Source organism: Patiria miniata, unplaced genomic scaffold (genome assembly GCF_015706575.1).
Source record: "Patiria miniata isolate m_02_andy unplaced genomic scaffold, ASM1570657v1 HiC_scaffold_24, whole genome shotgun sequence".
NCBI classification, from domain to species: domain Eukaryota; kingdom Metazoa; phylum Echinodermata; class Asteroidea; order Valvatida; family Asterinidae; genus Patiria; species Patiria miniata.
Window position 1 is genome coordinate 22,705,654 of NW_024037063.1, and position 20,500 is coordinate 22,726,153.

The window sequence follows — 20,500 nt, forward strand, 5'->3', positions numbered from 1 at the left end:
ATTTTACGTCACAAAATCAAAATGGTAAGGGCTTGTAAATTATTGTATAATGGAAAATGGAGAAAAGTCCAATATGCTCAATATGTGACAGGGCCTACAACTGACCACTAAAAACATGCATTTTTTAATTGTAAACAAACAATTGAATACCTGAATATGAAAATTTGGGCCCAAGTCCGTATTTTTGGCCAAATTGAGTTAACCAGTACACTTCCGATGACGTGTATACACGCAAAGGTTAAATACCGGCCAAGCGCACATTTATTCCCTTTAATACTTAAGTCCAAGAAAAGATCCCCTTTTTGTTCCATACGCAACACGAATTTTTCTTTAAACATGTAGTCAACATAAAGACTAATAAAACAAAAACAAAATATTGTGGCTATTCAGCTTGTTCATGTCTAACAGTAGAATAAAAGAAACACTGAAGTTCATGAATGCCTTTGAGGGCTAAAATTTTGTGACGTATGAGACATTAAAGCAAGCGCCCATTTGTTTATTTGCAGTTTGGCAAAGGTGGAGGTGCAGCACAATGTGACGCAGAACACAGTAGTGCCGAAAAAAAGTTAGTGTTCATTTTTATCAACTATTAACAACCAACCACGTGATGGGCTCTCGACCAATTGGAATGGGTAAACCGTCTTAGATATTTATGAATATAAGTTCATTTTATATCAATTTTCTCAAGACTTGTCTCATAAACTTTGGCCCATTTCATATTCAGGTATTCAACTGAATTCTAGAATAAAAAAATATATACTATCAAGCAAAAACAAATTGTAGTTCTATAACCGCAACATTGTTAAACACATCTTGATCTAAACCAGAGCTCCATATGAAAATTACCATAGCAATATTTTTATTACATAAACCATGCAAGAATAATTGATTATAATGACATTTAAGAAGGTATGCAGTGTGTATAAAGAAAATGAAAAAAAATCACCTCATGCTAAAAATGTTTAGCATGTAAAAATATTTACAAACTGATGGCAATACCGTGCACACTGTATATTTAATATTTTCAAAAAAGAATTACCATTCAGAGTAAAGTTTCAAAACAGAAACAAAGTGCTACCTTTTGTTATTACGTTCTCAACATATGTAGTTTTAAACAACACCTGAATAATCTCTGTCATCTGATTGGTGGACCGTTGATCACATGTCAATGAATTATTTGTCCCAACGCTTGGCGCGGCTGCACCGCAAAAGTGAAGTTATATTCAACGATGAACAGAACTTCCCATGACTGTTGGTGGTGGCACTTTGACAAAAATCCGTTTCACAAAAAGTGCGGGCAAATTGGCGGACGTTACATGAGAATCTCTGTTTAATTTCCTAACTGAAGATGAAATATTGGAACTTGTGGGTGATGCTGACATTGCAAACACAAAGAATAAAATGTGCTGCCAAAAGATTAGACGAATTTGAGCATGATAGTTTTGAAATTGTCGAGTACAGTTAACCGACACAAATGGATGAACTTGGATGAATATGATAAATGATAGGCTAGTTCTGAACTTGTCTAACAATTTTTTGGTATTGAAAGTGAACCACCAGTTATTGCAATAATATAGTATAGAACGTTGATATAAGTACCAGCTAACGAGTCAACCCAATCAGATGACATTGATCTATTTACAATGCAGGTGTTATGTAATAAAACAAATGTTTCACATTTGTGTAATGGAAAGAATCATTTCCTTCGGTGACAGATGGAATATTTACGTGACCTTTTTCAAATGCACATGTCGCTTTTTTTTAAATTAAAATAATTTCCCTCACATTTTTGTCATCAAATTAATTGCACGTAATTGGGTTTCAAATTGTAAGGCTCTAACCTTGTTTGGTTAAAATTCTGGAAAAATTCCAAAGATAAAACTTAAGTTTTTATTAAAATTTTGGCAATATTAATTAAATTGTTCAATTGAATTCAAATTGGTAAGTGTTTACCCAAATGCTTTCATAAAAAGTTGTAAAAAACATACTTTCTCAAAAATGAAAATGACCAGGGCTTCAAATTGGGCAAAATTACATTTCTCATGAAATCAGCAGTTTTACTTCCAACTTTCATAGAGTCAACCTTAGGACAACTCCGTAAATCCAACATACATTGTACTCTGACCACATGATGCACATGTACAAGGTTGTTAAGGTGGTGGGTACCTTTTCTGTTATTGTTTTCTACTCATTAGCTTAGACATCACATTACAAGTGATGTTTCCCATTCAATTTTCCCAACAGCAGCTAGAATGTCTGACATGCACGTCTGAATTCACAGAATTGCCCCTTAGGTTTTTACTTAATTAGGAATTATAATTAGCTGGCATGTGTAACCTTTATCGGCAAGTTTCAAGTATTTTGAGTAAAAAAAAAAGCCACACATTTGGCGAAATCTTAATTTGAGGTCTCAAATGCGAAATACATGTGTACAAGTTCAATTTCCTCTTTACAATCTCATCCAAAAATTGTCTTTGTTTTTTTTATTTCAATACCTTCTTGCCAATTTTCAGAAATCCCAGTATGCAATTATTTGAAAACTATTCACAACCATTACAACTTGAGATACATAAATATCAGTATTAAACCTATTTGACATTCATTTGCATTGCATTCTGGCTATGGATGACAAATAATCAGTTATTTATGTATTTGTTCCCACTTAATTATCACCTCATAAATGCATAGAGTATAAAAAAAAATAACTTATCAATATCATTTTATTTTAGAAATATAGAAATAATCTTGATATCTTTATATTAACTGCTTTGCAATGTCCAGGGCCAACTTGGAATCTTATTTCAGACGTTTGTCCTTTTTTTTAAGATCAAGCGATTATTGCTTAAAATAAATTTGCTATGCACTTTTTGTTTCTTTTCTGTATATTTTTAAAACAATACTTTTCTTAACGTGCCATTTATTAATGTAACTTTAAGATTAAGGGGCTTATCTTTTTATCAGACTAATCATTTGCATCCACGTTTTAAGTTGATTTCAGTTTTACAATTACTATTAAACATGAAGATTTTAAGATCACTTTTCCCTTCAGTAGAACGTATGATTAAAAACACTAATTTATGATTCTTTTTTTTAATTAAAATATTTACATTAGTTTTTGTAATCTAAGCTCCAAAAGTACCTTTTAAAACTTTTTATTTCTTCTCCTTTTTGAGCCCTTTTGACTTTAATATTTTGCTTTCCATTGTTTTTGAGGCAATCCAGCTTTGAAAAACAGGCAATATATCATACAAGTTCCCATGTAATTTTTCAAGCGCCTTGCAGCTTTTTGATAGGGCTTTGCTGTTAATGGTTAAGAAAGTTAATGGTTGCCATGCAGGGGAATAACCCATTTGTTTCTCCTTTTTGTGCTCTTTGATTTGAATTTGCTTTGCTTTCCATTATCGGGTAAATATTACACTATGAAACAATATATTTGTGGCAATCCAGCTTTGAAATTAGGCAACATAATTATCATACAAGTTCCCAAGAAGCAAGTTTTCCCAGTCCTTGCAGCATTTTGATAGGTCTTTGCTGGTTAGTGGTTAAGATAGTTAATGGTTGCCATGCAGGGTAATGACCTCAAAATACTGCAAGGGTCTTTAAATTTTGTGCAGTTGATACAAAAAGACTTTGGCATGTGCTTTCATGCTATATTGCATTTGCGTTCAAAACTGGATTTATCCTGCCAAGGCAGTTGCCTAATATGGAAAGTTGAGTTGTACTTTAGTTAGCTTTGACCTTACGTTTGTTTATATTCACTGTGCTTCCTATGTTTTCTACTTAATTGTAAATCAGTTAAAGAATTACATGTAGTTTTATATACATCTACATGTGTGTATTTCTTGAGCTCTTTACATATTCCTTTGAGTTATATTTCACAAGCACTGACCTTATGTTTAAGTTTTATTCTGTTGTAACTGTTTTCTTTTTTATTTCAAATGAATTTGAAGACAGTTTTAGGAATTTATATTCCCTAAGTTTAAATATCCTCAATACCATTTAAAAATTGTTAAATTTTTGCTTTTATTAACACTGATCTCAGGTTTGGGTTAGGTTTACTGTGCTACTTATGTTTTCTAATATTAATAACTCAATTTGAAGACTTGAGTCTGGGCATTTACATCCTTCAGGTTTAAGCATCATGAATGTTTGAGGTTTATTTTACTTTTATTTGCATTAATTGGGTTAGGTTTACTGTGCTACTTAAGTCTTCTTGTTTATTTGAAATCACTTTTAAGACTTAATTCTATAGGCATCTAGAGAAGACTAAAAATCGTTTAATCTCTTGTTTATGTATTTTTAATCACATTACTCTTATTTAAGATTTCACTTGAACTTTATGTTATTACTGTTGAAAGTATTTCGATGCAGACCCCAAGAAAGTTGACCCTAGATTTCACTGGTATTTAAGTCTAAAACATAATATTGTTTGACGAACAATGTAAATCAGAATTAATCAGTGCAAACCAAGAGTGGCCTGGATGTCATTGGACAGTTCTGGCGTAATTCCTTCACTTAAAGATCAGCTTTTTAAGGTGGTTCGTACTTGTGTACAAATTGCTTGGTTTGTCATCCATACCCAAAGATGCAATGCGAATGTCGAAAGGGATTATTTTTCTTCGCATAATAAGCAATTGCAACATATAACATTCAGAAAATATGAGGGCATCCCTTTTTGTTTCTATGGTTCTCATTGTTCTTTTTTTCTGCCTCTGAAGTAGGCAGTGTCACTTTGCAGTTAAGTTAAAATCTGAAGAAAAATACAATTCAACCTATTATTCATTGATGCAAAGTATGCCTTGTCTTATATTTTTATGCCATTGTTTTATTAGTTTAAGGTGAATTCACATCAGTTGCGTATCCGGTGGGGGGGGGGGGGGCAGGGCAGGAGGGCACCTTTCCCCCCTAGCGGAGTTCTGATATCAATTCCAAAACAGAAAACCCGCTCAAAAACCATTACAATGCAACGTGCAAAATGGGCATACAATGAGAGATGGGTAGGCCTACAGCCCCCCCCCCCCCCCCCCTTTTTAAAAATTTTACGGAGGCCAAGTATCCCGAGAAAAAAGTCTACATTTCGGGGCGGATGTGCAATTGCCCCCCTGACATCAAAAGCTGGATATGCTACTGATTCACATCATCAGAAATGAGAACCATTGAATAAAAAGAGGGACGCCTTAATAGCAATTATTAAGCATCAAAATTTTGACCAAATAAATCACAGCTTCAAAATAATTACAATATCAAACATTTAAAAACTCAGCTGTTTCAATATTTCCCACCACCACTTATGAAAATTCTGATGATGAAATTTCCGTCAGTCTCAGTTCAACAAAAGGTTGAAAACATGCACAATGATTTCTCTAAATGCACAACAGTCACATGTCAACACATGACTTTGAAAAATACCTTTGAGGTAACAAATAACAATTCAACTATCAAATATTTGAAAACTCAGCTGTCTCAATATTTCCCACCACCACTCATGAAAGTTCCTATGATGAACAGTTCCATCGGTCTTCCATTCATCAATGTTAAAAGCACGCACAATGGTTTCTCCATAGGGTCCAGTGATCACGCGTCGTCGACACAGTTTGGGAACTAAATCCCTTTCTTCTTGCAAGACAAACACAGACATCCGAATCAGCAGTAGTTCATAAGTATGGCAAACTTGAAGCAGTTCTAATTAACTGTCAAGTCACATTGCGAGAAATTACGCGGGTTTTAAATTTTATTCTTTTCGCGATCCACTTGAATAATGTGCACCAATCCAGTTCCTTCGTGGCTCCGAAACCTAAAAAGTTAAATCTTCAAGCTGCAGTGGTCGAGATGAAGGAGGGGTGCCGTCTGGCCAATTATCGCCCTCCCCCCAATGCTCATTTCCATCTATAGTGTGATGCTGTCCAGATTTATCCAAATGCGCACAACTTCAGGAGCGTCTTCCGATCGGTCCGAAATGTAAATTCCTGACTACTAGCCGAGCCTCTGAAGCCCCCATCAGTCTGCCTTCCAGATCCACCTGAGAGGAGCATTAATTGTCTCTGCTGAAGTCTGCATGGCTGATCCTGATGATGATCATAATTGCTGTATGGTCCATCTGCAGAAAAAGATACAAGATAGAAACAAAAGTGGTTCGTCAGAATGTTTATAGGATTGTCATATAGGATTTAAGGACTGCAAAGAATTGTTTACATGCCCCTTAATCTAAAGCGATTTAAACTTGGGGGGGGGGCAGAAGGGCATTTTGGCATGGAAATTTATTCTTTTCAAAATAAGTTGTATGTAATTCATCATTTTTTGATGAAAAAATAAATTTCCTTGAAAACTTTTACAACCATAAAATTATGAAAGAAATGATTTATGTTTGGCTAAGATTTTATCAATCAGAAATACATTTGTAGGGGATCATGTGTCGTTGGTCTCAAGAGGACAGTTGGTATCTCCCCTCCAATTTCAGCTAGTGATGGTGACCCAATGTACAGCAAAAGTTACCGACCTCCCTCAAATGTGCACTCCTGTGCAAAGTTGCAGCCAAACATGTTTTTCATTTGAAATGGCTTAATTGTAGCTCACATAATTAAATTGGCATTTGTGCAGCATTTAAGAGAAAGGATGGCAAACTATGCACTGGTTGGCAAAAATGATGTAGAAATTACAAAATGTCTGTCTCTCAATTCACTTATACTTACCCCTTATTCCTGACTGATGAGGCTGAGCCATGATGGTTGCTCCCAGTCCAGTGATGTGGCATTGAATGGTGCCAGTAGTCTACAACCTGGAAATTTGACAAATTTGGAAATGTCACAATCATGTCATTTTCATTTGGTTGAAAGTTGTAGCTAAACATGGCAAAACAGTGATATGATGTAGCAATTAAGAAAGGTCTGCCTCCCAAACACTTATACTGACCTCTACGAGCCAAGGTGGGTGATATGAGAGGATCACAGTCCTTGCTGATCTGTGCCTGGTAGATCTGACTGATGAGGCCGAGCGTTGTCGCAGGAAGGCTGATATGATAGAGCCATGATGTTTGCTCCCACTCCGGTGATGTGGTGTTGAATTGTGACAGTAGTCTACAACCTGGAAATTGGACAAATTAGGAAATGTTACAATCCCGGTCTGGTATTTTTGTTTAATTTTTGGCTGAAACTGATGCAAGCTAGGATACTGTACTAATTCTCTGTGTCAATTAAGTCGCAGGCTTATATTCATTAATGTACTACAACATCCTTCCACAGATCGAGGGCAAAACGTAGGAAATTCCTAATGATTCTGGGTTACAAGAGGGCCATGCAAGGGGGGGGGTAAGTCCAAAAGACAGTGTCCATGAACATGAAGAACAGTTGCAAGTGAATTGCTCTGAAAAGCACAAATGGAAAGTCAGTTACCTTCCAACGCTGATAGTCCTTGCTCACAGTTACTGCAGCAGATATCTTGTATCTGGTGTGTTTCTCATCAGTCTGCTTTCTGGCTATGACTGTACATCTGGAAAGGAAAAAAAGGAGCAAATCATCAGTGTCGGACAGAAAGCATAAACCAGACAGAAAGCATAAACCTGGTTTAGAAGAATTATTTCAACTTTTTGGATCTCTTTCGTTTTTAGCAGACTAGAATTTTTTTTTAACATAAAGCAGTAGCTACCCCTTACAGTCCTGAATCCTCCAATTAATAATTGCACACCCTAGGGAGTTAGGGTTAAGGCCAACTGTTTGGACACAAAGGGAAACTTAAGATGACTGAAAACTACTGCTGATTTAATTGTCTCTTGAAGCTGGTTTGATGCTCACCTCTGACAAGACACTGCTGCATCTTCAGGCCACCCACAGCAAGATGAATAGGCCTATCCTGGTTAGATCAGTCAAAACAGGATACCACTCTGCACAATCCACAGAACAACATCCAGAATCCACAGAACAACATCCAGAATCCAGGGGGACAAGTCTTGAGGCATGTGGCCTAGAAGAGCTGCAGAGAAATGGTTACCTCACCTGGGTTTACATGCAACCTTGTCCCCCTCGTTCTAATCTACCACACAATCCATCGCGACTCCACTTGCAAACTGTACAGCAACATCCGGGGGTCTTGTGCATGTTCAAGCCTGCATACAATGGTTACCTTACCTTATGAACATACAATCTTGTCCCCCGGCCTCTACCCAAGATGTCTGGTCCTTCGGTCTGCCCATCCCAACTTCAGTAGACTTCTGCAATCCAAGCGTCTTGGTCATGCTCACAGCCAGATAACGTCTCAAGGGATCTGCTGGCCTACATAAACAGATCAAAAATATTTCAAGTTAATGAAAGAAGGGAAACCCTTTTAATTGCTCAGCAAAAAGCATTGAGTCTCCCCTTTACATACCGATGCAGTGTTTCTCTGAATGTTTTAACCACTAAGGGCAAATAACCTTCTTAAAGAACAACAAACCACTGTCGACAAGAAATTGGCATCTGACAACAATAAAGCGATGCAACTTAACAATTAAAAAAACATCACAGTATGGGAAGTGTGTAGTTGTTTTTTCTTGCCAATATTCAAACCAGCATTAAGGGATATATTTGATTATTGAGTTGATGATCAAATATTCAAATATTTTTTATATTTGGGACAGCCATAGTAGAAAGATTGGCATCAAGTGGACTTGGGGTCTTCAGTTATCCTTGAAATTGTCACAGAATAAACCCCAAATTCTATACAGGAGATGACAGCACACCACTCAAAAAAGAAGACAAAATACCTCAAGAGATTCCAGAATGGGGCATGCCTCCACTGGTAGTGAAGATGGTGAATGCCGCTGATCCCAACATCAGAAGGTCATCAGAATTTCACTTGTCCAATATCAGAAAGTCACTGTTCCCAAAAGTTAAAGTCCATCCTTCTAAAGAAGCTCATCCTCCAAGTGTCAAGGTCCCCGAAATGGCATAGGCAAGTTCTCCAACTGTGCTTCCAAGATTATGGTGGATTGTTGCAGCAATTTGCACGAGTACACAATGGAGAAATGCAACGCTCACAACAACAGTTTGTATATAAAGTTCGTTCTCCGAAAATTTCTGCATGGTTGCCTCTGTTAGTGAACTTTAGTCCAAGTCACACATGCTGATGAGAAGTTCCTTGTCCTTTACCTCAGTGATGAGTCGATGATGATGATTTGCCTCCTTCCGTAAACATCTGTTCTTCACACTTTTCTCTTATGACATGTTTTTAGTTCCCTTGTTCCAGCAATGCCGTCTTTACGATTTCCAAGTTTGTCTTGAACATTATCAAAAGTTAATCCAGGGGCAACTTATAGAGGTGATTCCAATGGTTCTCAGTGAACCCGGATGGACGTAGGGATATAGAAGATCCCATAGTCCTGCTGGTCCTGTGTTGGGAATCTGATCCCGTCATCTATGCCGTCTGGAGGACATAGGGATATAGAGGAGGACATAGGGATATAGATGATCCCATAGTCCTGCTGGTCCTGTGTTGGGAATCTAATCCCTTCTTTTCAATGTTTTGCTCCAGACAAGCATCCTAGTGTCACCAGACAAGGGCCCGTACCCATGACGGCCACCCAGTACATTTCGCATCTGGGTTTTTGCCGCACTTCTCGGTTAGAGACCCAGTGAACTCCACCTTAGCCCTAAAACGACATAGGGATATAGGTGATCCCATAGTCTTAAGTTATTAGATGGATATAAGCGTGATTCCACTGAATTATAAATTTGAGGTTTGCTAGAATTTTTTTTTTTTTAAACAGTCCCTATGGGAGTACGTGTTTATGCCCTAAAGGCGGAGTGCTACTTGTATTAAATTAAATTTGTAGAGCCTTAAAGCGATGGAGATGGGGGCAAATTCCTTAACCTATTCCTATTTTGTTTTATTGATAACCACTCTAAAATGTCTGTGATGATCATTACAACTTTAGCTGTTCTCCTCCCAGGAGTAATATTGAATGTTGCTTAAATACGTATTTGCTCCCCAGGGAGGTGATATTGGATAACCCCCTTCAACTATCACCCAAGATCCGCCCCGGATGGACATAGGGATATAGAAGATCCCATAGTCCTGCTGGTCCTGTGTTGGGAATCTGATCCCATCATCTATGCCGTCTGGAGGACATAGGGATATAGATGATCCCATAGTCCATAGTCTTGCAGCCCATATGCTAAATTTGAGCCACAACCTGTGGAGAAACCACCAACATTGATATCATGCACGATCACAAACACATATTTGAAAATATAGACAAAAAGCAAAATAAAAATAACTCAGCCGTCTCATATTTCCCACCACCATTCATTACAGTTCCATCGATCTTCAGTCAAAAAGTTTAATAGCAAGCACAGTTGTTTCTCCAAGGGTCCCGTGTGTTTACAGCGATCATGTGCTCAGATTTGTTTACAGTTTGAGCATTGCATCCCTTTCTTCTTGCAAGATGAACGAAGACATAAATGTCCGCAACAGTTAATTAATTAAAACAGTACAGTTCTCATTAACTGTCTAGTGAAATTGCGAAAAATTACGCGGGTTTTCAGTTTGGTTTGTTGTGCGATCCAGTTGAATAATGCGCACCAACCCAGTTCCTTCGTGGATCCGAATCCTCATCAGCGAAGTCTCCAAGCTCAAGTTGTCCAGGTGGGTGGGGGGGGGGGCGCCATGTGTCCAAATTATTGGCCCCCCCCCCCTCAAATGCTAAGTTTCATCTGTAGTGTCTGATGCTGTCCAGATTGATCCAAATGTGCAACAACTTCAGGTGCGTCTCCCCATTGCTCTGAGATGTAACTTCCTGGCTACTGGCCGAGCCTCTGAAGCCCCCATGCAGTCTGCCTTCTGGATCCACTCATGAGGAGCATTGTCTCCGCCGAAGTCTGATGATTATATTTGATGTATGGTATACCTGCAGAAGAAGATGAAAGATAATTAACACTAGTGCTGATCGTCAGAACAATGTTACCGGACAAAGCTCATATAGTTGATCATAAGCCATAAGGAATTCAAAGAGTTTTGCACATGCCACTAAATCTATAAAAGCAGTTTTTGACTTTTTTGTGAGGGGGGGGGGGGAAATGGAGTGTATTTTTTTTGGCCTGGAGTTTCATTCTGTTCATTAAAAGAAGTACTTTGGTATGTAATTCATCATATTTTCAGAGTAAAAAATTGTTTTCTTTGTGAACTTTTACAACCATTACATTGGATGTCTGCCTAAGATTTTATCTGTCAGAAATAGGGCATCGGCAGGCCTGTCACTAGCCCTGAGCAACCTGGGGGGGGGGGGGGGGGGGGGGGGGCCATAGTCCCAACTGGACCCACTACCATAAACAATACAAAAATACATATGAATAGCTTTTGCCGTTTGGGAGGGGGGGGGGCACAATTGCTCATCAAGGGGAGGCACCCCCCCCCCTCCCTTGGCAGAAGACCTGGGAATCTGTGTCGTTGGTCTCAAGAGCAGGCTTTTCAAGTTCAGGCTTTTATTCAGATATTTAGCTGTCACCTGAATGTGCACAAGTTACTCTTTTGATATTCTGAACGCAATAAAACAAAATGCTTTCAGAGTAACAAATGATTTGAAAGATCTTGGCGGGATTAGGCTAAAAATTCAGAAATTCCAGATACGATTAAGGATAGTAGAGGCCACGCAATTGATAAAGTCCAAAAGACACTGTTTATTGCTCTTATAAGCACAAGTGCAAAATCAGTTACCTTACAATGCCGATAGTCCTTGCTCACAGTTTGTGCAGCAGATATCTTGTGTCTTTCTCATCAGTCTGCCTTCTGGTTGTGACTATATCAGAAAAAGGAAGAAAAGATCCAAATAAAAAAAAATAAGTGTCGGATGTCAAGCAAGTATTTCAGAGAGAAAACTTAACCTTGGCCCAATTTCATATAAACCTTAAACACGATTTCACGACATGGATGTGCAAACGGTTGCTCGAGAAGGAGATTTCCACTGTTCTGTCACTCAGTTAAAGCAATCATTTCCTATGAGATAAGCTACGGTCACTGCTTATGGTATATCTATGAATTATGCGGAGCCTCTGCTAGTGTTATATCGTGTTCTTAGCAGTGCCATGAAATTGGGTCCTGGATTAGAAGAATTATTTGCAAGGTAAAACATTTTTTCAATATTTTATATTCCCTTTTTCAAGTTACAGACTTTTATAAGTGATTTGGGACACTAATACTGACCCCTCTGAGAAAAGGTGGGTGATATGAGAGGATCACAGTTCTTGCTGATATGTGCCTGGTAGATCCGACTGATCGAGGCCGAGCGTTGTCGCAGGAAGGCTGATGTGGTAGAGCCATGATGTTTGCTCCCGCTCTGGTGATGTGGCATTGAATGGTGTCAGTAGTCTACAACCTGGAAATTGGATAAATGTGGAAATGTTACAATCCTTGTCATTTTCATTTATTTATTGGTTGAAAGTTGAAGCCAAACATGTTCAAGACACTGTCTGTGGACGTGAAGTACAATTGATTTTAAAAGCGCAAATGCAGAATCAGTTACCTTAAAATGCTGATAGTCCTAGTTGACAGGTACTGCAGCAGATATCTTGTCTCTGGTGCGTTTCTCATCAGTCTTCTTTCTGCCCATAACTATATCAGGAAAGGAAGAAAAGAACAAAAAAAGATCAGTTGTAAAAAATTAAGTGTTGGATCTCAAGCAAATGTTTCCAGAGAGAAAGCTTATAAAGAACAATTAATTTGCAAGGTAAAACGATACTTCTACCGTTTGGATTTTGTTATGTTTGGAAGACTATGAACTTTTTTAACATAAAACCCAACTGTTTGGACAAGAACGTAAACTTTAAGACTGACTGAAAACTGCTGCTGATTTTTATCTAATTCTGTTGAAGCTGATTAATCTAATGCTCACCTCTGACAAGACACTGATGCATCTTCAGGCCACCCACAGCAAGATGAATAGGCCTATCCTGGTTAGATCAGTCAAAACAGGATACCACTCTGCACAATCCACAGAACAACATCCAGAATCCAGGGGGACAAGTCTTGAGGCATGTGGCCTAGAAGAGCTGTAGAGAAATGGTTACCTCACCTGGGTTTACATGCAACCTTGTCCCCCTCGCTCTAATCTACCACACAATCCAAGCGACTCCACTTGCAAACTGTACGGCGGCAACATCCGGGGGTCTTGTGCATGTTCAAGCCTGCATACAATGGTTACCTCACCTTATGAACATGCAATCTTGTCCCCCGGCCTCTATTCAAGCAGATCTGGTCCATCGTCTGGCCCGGCGGTGAACTAACAACTTCGGAAGACTTCTGCAATCCAGACATCTTGGTCACATGCTCACAGCCAGATAACGTCTGAAGAGTACCTGCATAACTGTCAACAGATCCAAATTGTTCAAATGAAAGAAAGAAAATTATATTTTATTGCTCAACCAAAAGCACCGAGTCTCCCTTTTACCACATGGCTTTATGAAATATGAATGCAATGGTAAGGAAAAAGAGGACATCTATCATCAAAAGTACGTTTGATGATTTGCAGTATGTTAACTGCCAAGGGCTTTAACCTGCTAAAAGGAAAATGAACTGCCATTGACAAAAAAGTTACTGTCAACAAAAGTGGCATCTGACAATAAAGCGCCGCTAAAAAATAACATCTCAGTCTTGTACATGCACAGTTATTTATAAAATATTTAAACTGATAAAAAAATTTGTTGATGAATAGCTGGGACAGCCCAAGTAGAATAAATGGCAATTTTGGTTTTCTAATTATCCCTGATATTTTTAAAGAATGTTAAATTGTTTAGAGAATTTTTACTTTAACATAAAGCAAACCAAAAATATACAGTTACCTCCAAGTTTCCAGAATGAGACATGCCTCCACTGGTAGTAAAGATGGCGAATTCCACTGATCCCAACATCTGAAAATCATCAGCTTTCCTCGTTCAACATCAGAAAGTCATTGTTCCCCAAAGTTCAAGTCGGTCCTTCCAAACAAGCATCTTCATTTCAAACAAGCTCATCCTCTGAGTGTCAAGTTTCCAAAAATGGCATGGAGTTCAAGGGGGGTGTGTCCTTCAATCGTGCTACCATTATGGTCAAGAGTTTCGCAGCAGTTTTCACCAAGTCCACACTGTTGGGTTAAAGTCAGATCCATCCTTTTTATGAAAGTTGCTGCAGTATTGACCCTATTGTTGTTCCATAGTCCACATCAGACATGTTGATGATAAATTCCTTGTCCTTTATCGTAGCAATGAGTCCCTCGTTGGTTGACGATTTTCCTCCTTCCGCTGTGGCTTACATCATATCTGTTCATCACACCATCCATCTGGCTGAGCTCTTCTATAGTTCCCATCCTGACGATGTCATCCTCATAATTTCATAGTTTGTCTTGCACATTGTCAAAAGTTTATCATGGGGCAACTTGGAGTTAAGTTTAAGAGTTTCCCCATAAAGACACTCACATTCTTTTACATGTCTTGCTCTGTACTGGCCATTGTCCCAGGTATGTCCAGGGCCAACTGGAATCAATTTCAGAATTTATCTTTCGTTTTAAGAACATTAATTGTGGTTATAGCTTTAGGCTATTTGTCAGTTCATTTCTTGTTTAAGGTTAATCGTAATCTTTTTTTAACAAAATCTCTTTTAATGTGGTGTTTAAGTACCGGTATAAATTTTAGATTTAAGGTGTTCTTTTTGTCTTGCTGATTTTGTACCATTTTGATAATTTCTATCCAAGTATAGTTCCATTCCAATTTTCAATTTAATTTTAATTTTAACATAATTTCTCTTTCCCTAGAACTAGAACATGTAGGTGTGAAGTTTAAATTGTGAAAAATAATTAAGCTGCTTCAAATTACTGCTCACTGACTGGATTGACCCAAAATATACAAATCAAAAAGTTAAAGAGTTGTGCCAAAGACGAAATATCAGGCCGCTCAGAGTTTAAATTGTACTTTTTTAGTTTAACCTACATTTATTTAATGCTCTGAAAGTATTTGTTGAAGTCTTACAATTTCTCCTCCATTCTGTGCTCAAGTCACATGTAAAGTTGACTTGATTTTTTTCTTTTCCATAAAATCCGTTAACACTACACATATTTAAGAATTTTTTTATAGCAATCCAGCTTTGAAAACCAAACTATCACACAAGTGAACTCATGTTCCCAAGATACACGCAATTTTGTTCAGCCCTTGCAGCATTTTGATAAGTCTGTGCTGGTTAGTGGTTAAAGTGTGTACCTGTTATGGACATTGGTTAACCCTACTCTGCATTGTGTGCCGTGCTGTTACTTGGGTCAAAATTGGTCAGAGTGACCATTGGTGTGCTAAAATTATACTATATTGACTATTGGGTGATATGTATACCTGTTATGGCTTGTGGTATGGTGATCTGTTAGTAGTTGCATGCGGGGAATGACCTAAAAAAAAACACTGCAAGGGTCTACACTTTAATTTGCAAAGTTGATACAAAACGACTTTTGGCATTCTTGGATGCTACAATGTATTTGCAATCAAAACTGGATTTACCCTCCTAATTTAAGAGAGTTGCTTTAAATTTTGAGTATATTTTTACATGTACATTAATTAGGTTTAAACTTAGGTATGGTTACATTCATATAATGCTGTTTAACATTTCTAATTTATTTGAAAATGTGTTGAAGAATTAATGTTAGCCATTCATTTTTTTGAGGTCTAAACATAAGATTGATTCCTTTTGTTGAGTAGTGAGTTGCTTTTTAAAATTAGAAGTTTAATTTTCCTATGTTATTAGCTTTGGCCTTAGGTTTGGGTTAGGTTAAATCAATTTGAAGACTTAGTTTTATGCATCTATAGTCTTGACGTCTAAACATCATGAAGATTTAGTTTATTTGTTAAAAGTGATTTAAAACAAATTACTCATGTTCCATTTCAGTTTAATTAATGTTATTATTAATTTCAATTTAGGCCCTAAGAAATCTGGCCCCAGACTTTACTGGTACGTAGGCCTAATAATAGAGCACAATATTGTTTGACGGGCACAGTACATTCATGAAAAACCAAGGGTGGCAACTTTGTTGGAAACTTCTGGCATTGAATCAGCTTAACGGTAGTTCATCCTTAGAAGCGTTCATGATAGTATCCACAATTCATTGGCTTGCAGTCCATCTCTGTCATGATAACCATCTGTAAAATAACAAAAGAGAAATCGATCAGTTTTCAATCTACATGTATATAGTTTCACATGTTGAAAGGTTTTGCATATTCACTTCTTTCCTTTTGTCTCTATTTTGGGCTGTCTTTCAGATCTGAAAACTCAAGAGCCATGCACAGAAATGACAACTTGAGATTGAAATTAGGATTCCAAGAATAGACTATGCACCCACATAACATTTAACTTTTTTGACGATCACATTGCATTCTGGGTATGAATGACAAACAAGCAATGCAGAAGTTGAACTTGATCTGTATTCTGGTTGCTAATTTTTCATGTTCATATTTCATTTTTCATGATGGCCAAAACTTGAGGGGAAAAAAACGATTTTAAAAATATTCTACTTCAGTGCAACAGTGTGTGAAATATCTGGATATATAATAGGGAATCAAATATTTCTTTTAGTTCACATAGATTGTTCACATATACCCAGTATACACTGTGAATATCAAAATACGGCCCACATTGCTATGGCTTACTGGAATCACCAAACTAGGCGATGTTTAAACCAACAAGAGTGCCACGGACAGATGACCAGCAGGGTTTCAATTTTTTGATAGAAAATTGGGGTGAAACAATATACATAAGGACATGGGCGTCGCCAGGATTTTTTTTAGAGGGGGGCAAAAAATTTATTTGCCAAAAAATGCTTGTATTTCTCAACACATTCTCGATTTATCAGTTTTAGAGGGGGGCAGGGACATTTTGCCCCCCCCCCACTCATTAAATTTACACCACTTTGTCTTCGCGCCTCTTTTTTTTTTTTTTTTTTGCTTTTCCAGGGGGGGGGGGGGGGGGGGGCAAGTGCCCCCCTTGGCCCCCCCCCCTCGCGACGCCCATGCATAAGGACAACAATCCAACAAATGGTGAACACCTCGATGCACATCATGTGCACAGTGATCAAGTGTGACATTCACAGCATTACGTTTAAGACTACTTCTAGGACCCCTGTATTTAGGGAGATCCTAATGTGACATTGTGACCAGTTTTGGCAGCTAACAACTTTTTTTACCCAATGCTTTCACGGGTCCTACTAAAATGCGTCAACAAGTGTCAACAAGTGTCAACAAGCGTCAACAAGCGTCAACGGTCGTCAACAAGCATCAACAAATGTTGTATATATGCTATTGAACACTAAAAGTAGCTTTATATGGTAGTAAAAGCAATAAAGAATATCTTAATGAATATCAATTAAAGTTAAAATTATTTAAAACTTGTTTTTTGAACGCAAAATGTATGATGAGTTTGTCAATTAGTGTTGGCCGCCATCTTGTTTGGATGGCGCTCATGGGCATCACGGAGGGGGGGGGGTGTAAATTTAATGAGTTGGGGGGGGGCAAAATGTCCCTGCCCCCCTCTAAAACTGAGAAATCGAGAATATGTTGAGAAATACAGGAATTTTTTTTGGAAAATATGTTTTGCCCCCTCTAGAAAAAAACCCTGGCAATGCCCATGATGGCGCTCTACAATTCACGCATGCGTAGTATGGCTCTGTACACTTCAAACATGCATAGTACGGCTAGCTTCAGGTCAACAAAAGGCGGATAACACAAACTCGACAGAGTTGTTGTACGTTTCGTGTTGAAAACAAAACAACTTTTGAAATAGTTTTTACTTTAATTTATACGCTGAAGGTGTTCTTTGTTGCCATTTCTACCATATAAAGCTGTTTTTGATTTTCCAAAACTTCTACAAAATTTGTTGATGCTGGGTTGACGACCGTTGAAGTTTGTTGATGCCAGTTGACGCTTGGCGACTCTTGTTGACGCATTTTAGTAGGACCGTGCTTTCACTCTATAAGTAGTAGGCCTAGTCATGGTGGCACAAGACCGCAATCATTTTTATTTTTTTTGCGGGGGGGGGGGGGGGGGGGGCAGCAAAATAAGTAATTTGGGGGCAGCATAGAAAAATCACTGGCCCGGGAAAAGAAAATAAAAACCAAAAATAGGTTTGGGGAGGTGTTTGTTTGATACTTGGGGGCATGGGCGTCGCGAGGGGGGGGGGCAAGGGGGGACACTTGCCCCCCCCCCCCCCCCCCCCGGAAAAGCAAAAAAAAAAAAAAAAAAAAAAGGAAGAAAAAAAAAGAAGAGAGGCGCGAAGACAAAGTGGTGTAAATTTAATGAGTTGGGGGGGGTGCAAAATGTGCCTGCCCCCCTCTAAAACTGATAAATCGAGAATGTGTTGAGAAATACAATCATTTTTTGGCAAAAACATTTTTTGCCCCCCTCTAAAAAAAATCCTGGCAATGCCCATGCTTGGGGGCGCTGTTCAAAACAATTAATGTACTATGCCAAATTTAGGGCCATTTCCAAAAGTTTCCAGTCTTAAATGCATTCTTTTTCTTCTTTGAAATCAGTGGTTTTCGAGGATTATTTTATAAAGGGAACTTAAGTCCAAGAACCATTTGGTTGATAGTCTGGTTCCAACAGCCAAACATCATGACGTTGAATAGTATTACGTCAGGGAACCAGACAGTTGACAGGTGCCGTGAGTATAGCCGCAGCATTTTTTTTCTTCTAAAAATGGAACATTCTATGCTGAAAATGTGTGTTTCAGGGCCCTATTCCCCTCCAAAAAAAAAATATTTTAAAAAGCTCCAAACGTTTTAGCCCCACTAGTGTGGCCGTCGGTATGCTGCGCTGAACCAAAGCGCAGCATACCGACGGCCACACTAGTGGGGCTACAAACGTTTGTGCTCCAAAGAAAATAAAGGTCATTCTAACAGGCAATTGGCATGCATTATTTTTACAATAATAATATATTCACCAAAACGTAATTTTTGAAGGCCAGAAAAGTGTTACAGTTTTTAAGCCCAATTTCGCAAACTTACTTTGACTGTTCTTACGGACTTCGAAAATTCTCTGTGCCCGCGAATTACGAGTGTGTATAAAAATCATGTGCGAATATCGTCTGGTAAATCCCTGGTCCCTAGCATCGGTATGATTCCGAAAGCATTCGGAGGCGCGCACCAGTTTATTTGGACAACGCCCATTCGCTGGAAAATCATGTGCGAATATCGTCTGGTAAATCCCTGGTCCCTAGCATCGGTATGATTCCGAAAGCATTCGGAGGCGCCGGCGCACCAGTTATTTTGGAGAACGCCCATTCGCTGGAAAATCATGTGCGAATATCGTCAGGTAAATCCCTGGTCCCTAGCATCGGTATGATTCCGAAGGCATTCGGAGGCGCGAACCAGTTATTTTGGCCAACGCCCATTCGTTGGAAAATCAGTCAACCATCCCCGAAGCGATTCCCACACAGAACGCCATGATTTTCAATGTACAGTATGTGGGCGCGAACCAGTTAGTAACCTTCCATGAAGCCATTTTGGGTAGCCCCGTTGGGTTGAATTTTGTGAAAGAATAAGTTAAAATTCATTGCTCAGAAGTTTGCGTTTTTAACACAACAAAAAATACCCCTCAAAAAGTGTCATGGAAAGTGGAAAAAATGAAACTTTCTTTCCTGGAAATGAGGCCCTAGGAAAATTAACTCTCGACTCGTCTTTCTTACACATTTGCTTAAAATTACAAAAATTTAAATATCGCACATAGTTTTCACTGTAACTAATTCAGAATTACCTAGGCCCTACAGTGTACGTCTACCTAACTTTCAAGACCAAAAATTGTTCATTTTGTAGGCAAAAAAGTAGAAAACTTACGTTGAATGTTGTGACGGCTTCACAAGTTCTCCACCCTCCGTGCCCGCCAATTTTCGAATGTGCAAAAAAGGGACGCACATGGTCCCTGGTTCCCTATAATCGCTGTGGTTTCGGAACCTTTTGGGCGTCGCGAACCAGTTATGTTAATTCTTCAGCGCCATATATCACTGACAATCATGCCTTCCGCGCGAAGTGATTCCCATAAACATTGTATATGATTTCGTATGTATGTTGGCGCGAACCAGTTATTTTAAATTTGCATAGTTCCATATCACAGTAATCCTCCGCAAATCGATTTGCATAAAATGTAGACCTGCAAGAGACTTATTATGGGGAACTGATTTCGATGAATTTTGACCACCAAACAATTCTCCAAAATTTCCAGTTTTTGGGGTGAAAAGAAATCGAATATTATCTTGTTTACACTATAAATGCAAGATACCTTGCAGGCTTTTAATACCTGGGAAACATCGGACTTTTCCCAATTTTCAATAAATGCAAGGTTCATCGGTCAAACGTTATATATTTTTTTTTTTTTACTTTTGCCCAATTTAAGTTTAAAAAATATCACCAGTCCGTTATGATTCATTCAGTTATTCCCATGATTTGAATTTATTTCTTATATGCTTTTGAATTTTTAAGTAAAGATATGTAATAGCCTGAATTAATTACTCGACATGAAGTTTGCTGAATTAAAGA

The 20,500-nt window shown here is 38.3% G+C and overlaps 1 long non-coding RNA gene across 4 annotated transcripts; it reads right to left on the minus strand.

Moving 5' to 3' along the window:
- Positions 1-5,035: 5,035 nt before the first annotated feature.
- Positions 5,036-19,908, minus strand: LOC119732213. 4 transcript variants are annotated; one of them, XR_005271524.1, is made up of 13 exons: positions 19,802-19,908; positions 13,803-16,115; positions 12,857-13,319; positions 12,488-12,576; positions 12,169-12,340; positions 11,683-11,764; positions 10,556-10,876; positions 8,735-10,162; positions 7,788-8,264; positions 7,389-7,485; positions 6,910-7,080; positions 6,690-6,775; positions 5,036-6,097 (listed from the first exon to the last, which is right to left on the minus strand). It is a non-coding gene; the product is annotated as an uncharacterized LOC119732213 (long non-coding RNA). The 4 variants fall into 4 exon arrangements; XR_005271521.1 differs by having other exon boundaries at positions 8,735-10,876; XR_005271522.1 differs by having other exon boundaries at positions 8,735-10,876; positions 12,857-13,327.
- Between the last annotated feature and the right edge of the window lie 592 nt (positions 19,909-20,500).